General features: G+C 45.1%; 1 protein-coding gene across 1 annotated transcript in view; it reads left to right on the top strand.

Annotated features, from left to right (window-relative positions):
- Positions 1-2,751, top strand: part of ZYX (zyxin) — a 33,182-nt gene that overhangs the window by 25,550 nt on the left and 4,881 nt on the right. The window lies entirely within an intron of this gene.

Raw genomic sequence — 2,751 nt, 5'->3', positions numbered from 1 at the left:
AGTACTTTGGCCACCTTATGTGAAGAGTTGACTCATTGGAAAAGACTGTGATGCTGGGAGGGATTGGAGGCAGGAGGAGAAGGGGACGACAGAGGATGAGATGGCTGGATAGTATCACTGACTTGATGGACGTGAGTTTGAGTGAGCTTCAGGAGTTGGTGATGGACAGGGAGGCATGGTGTGCTGCAATTCATGGGGTCTAAAAGAGTCGGACACGACCGAGAGACTGAACTGAACTGAACTGATAATATATATCATACAAATATATACATATCTCACATATACATAACATGTGTGTATAAACACATGCAGATGATGGATTGACAGACAGATACAATTTCATGGGAGAAGAAAATGGTGGCTCAGGGAACTGAAGTGGAGGATGGAGTTGGAGGATGACCTGAAGAGGTTGTCCATGTACCAGGCTGGGGCTCCCCAGGGAGCAAGTGATGTACCGCAAGGGTGTAAGCAGGGTGCAGGGTGTATTCAAATAATTATATACTGGCATTGCAAAAAATTTTTTGCAGTTTAGGAGGTGGGAAATCTAACATCCAGCTGGCCTCAGTCTCCTTACCTGAAAAATGGGACAGTAAGGTACATTCCTCACAGGTTTATTGTGAAGATTACGTGGGGTTACAGGTATTGTGCCCAGCACCCCTCCTAAACTTTATCTCAGTGTGTGCTGTTGCTGTTGTTACGGTGGTTGCTGTTCTTGCAGGCCTAGCACAATGCTTGGCACATGCTTGATTCTCTGTCCATCTGTAGTAAGAACCTTGTGATTGCATTCCTCTTTTCATTTAGGAATTTCTTTTTCTTTTTCCATTGTCCTTATTCCTTTTTTTTTTTCTTTACTCCTTATAGAAAGTGAAGTGAAGTCCCTCAGTCGTGTCTGACTCTTTTCGACCCCATGGACTGTGGCCCACCAGGTTCCTCTGTCCATGGGATTCTCCAGGAAAGAACACTAGAGTGGGTTGTTCTTACTTTATGTTGTGAGACCTTGAAGAAAACTTTCTGGCACCTGATGGATATACATCCTTGGAGGTGTGTGGAGATATTTAAATAGTAAAGGTGCCTGCCCATTTTCTTACTTCCTCTCTCTTGCCTGGCTCCAAGCTGTTGGAAATGATTAGGTGGGAATATCTACTTACTTGCCAAAGGAAGGACTGTTGTTGAAGCTGAAGCTCCAATACTTTGGCCATTTGATGTGAAGACCTGACTCTGGAAAAGACTCTGATGCTGGGAAAGATTGAAAGCAGGAGGAGGAGGGGGTGTCAGAGGAAGATATGGTTGGATAGCATCACTGACTCAATGGCATGAATTGGAGAAAACTCTGGGAGACAGTGAAGGACAGGGGAGCCTGGCACCTTGCAGTCCATGGGGTTGCAAAGAGTTGGACACAACTTATGACTGGACAACAACAACATCTACTTACTCACTACACTGTTACACATGCTACCAGAGGAGATCAATTAGAATTGCTTACTTAAGAAAAATACCTGAAACTCATTAGTGCTGCTCCTACTCATTGTGTACATTTTATTTATTTAGGTTGTGTACATTTTAAAAGCATTGACCTTGTGGCTCCATTTGAGACATCCTGACCTGGTGACTGTGTCCTTCTGAGATACTCTGTTTACTCCTTGTATTTAGAATGCCTGGCTTAAAACTCTTAGCTTTAATATTCTGCATCCCGAATGCTCTTAGTTGTCAGTAAAACTGAGCCTGCCTACGCACTCTTCTATTCTTGATTTATAAATAGGTTCAGCTGCCTAACAATTAAATAGACTATATTTTGCAACATGCACATTCCTAAAGGAGATAGAGGGCAGATGGCTTTTATGATGCTATCTGGAAACCATCCTCCTAACTTTCCTAAGTGTGTATGTTTTGAAGGATTGGCAAGGAGACTTTTGCTCTCACAGGAAGTCTAGTATCCAATTTCTAGCAAATCTTCACAGGGACAGGCCAGGACCAGCTTATGCTGATCAGAGAAGGTCTGCACTACTTCTCTGCAGCACAGAGGTCATGGCTAAACATGGTTGTTGGAGAAGGCAATGGCACCCCACTCCAGTACTCTTGCCTGGAAAATCCCATAGATGGAGGAGCCTGGTAGGCTGCAGTCCATGGGGTCGCTAAGAGTCGGACATGACTGAGTAACTTCACACTTTCATGCATTGGAGAAGGAAATGGCAACCCACTCCAGTGTTCTTGCCTGGAGAATCCCAGGGACCGGGGAGCCTGGTGGGCTGCCGTCTATGGGGTCGCACAGAGTTGGACACGACTGAAGCGACTTAGCAGCAGCAGCAGCAACACATGCTTGTGGCTGTGAGGAATACCAGTGACAAAGGCAGTAAGACACCAGAGAAAAGAAAGCTCAGTGGGATCTGAGGAGACAGAGATGTAGTCCTTAGGTAGAATCAAATATTTGATAAGATTGAAGGAAGGTGAAGGCATGCACATACCAAGGCCCATAAGAGATGTACCTGGCAAACTGGGAGGGGACCCATGGGGGAAATGGTATTAAGGTAACCTGTCAGAACCGGGACTTGAATAACAATACTGGGTATGATACAGCACTTTTAGATATGATATTTATTTTTCCATATAATGGGCTTCCCCAGTGGCTCAGACAATCAAGAATCTGCCTGCAATGCAGGAGACCCCGGTTTGATCCCTGGGTCAGGTAGATCCCCTGGAGAAGGGAATGGCAACCCACTCCAGTATCCTTGCCTGGAGAATTCCATGGACAGA

The sequence above is a fragment of the Bison bison genome, unplaced genomic scaffold, assembly GCF_000754665.1.
Source record: "Bison bison bison isolate TAMUID 2011002044 unplaced genomic scaffold, Bison_UMD1.0 scf7180017863988, whole genome shotgun sequence".
Lineage (NCBI taxonomy): Eukaryota > Metazoa > Chordata > Mammalia > Artiodactyla > Bovidae > Bison > Bison bison.
The sequence above is the reverse complement of the archived record's forward strand: the minus strand, read 5'-3'. Positions and strand labels throughout refer to the sequence as shown.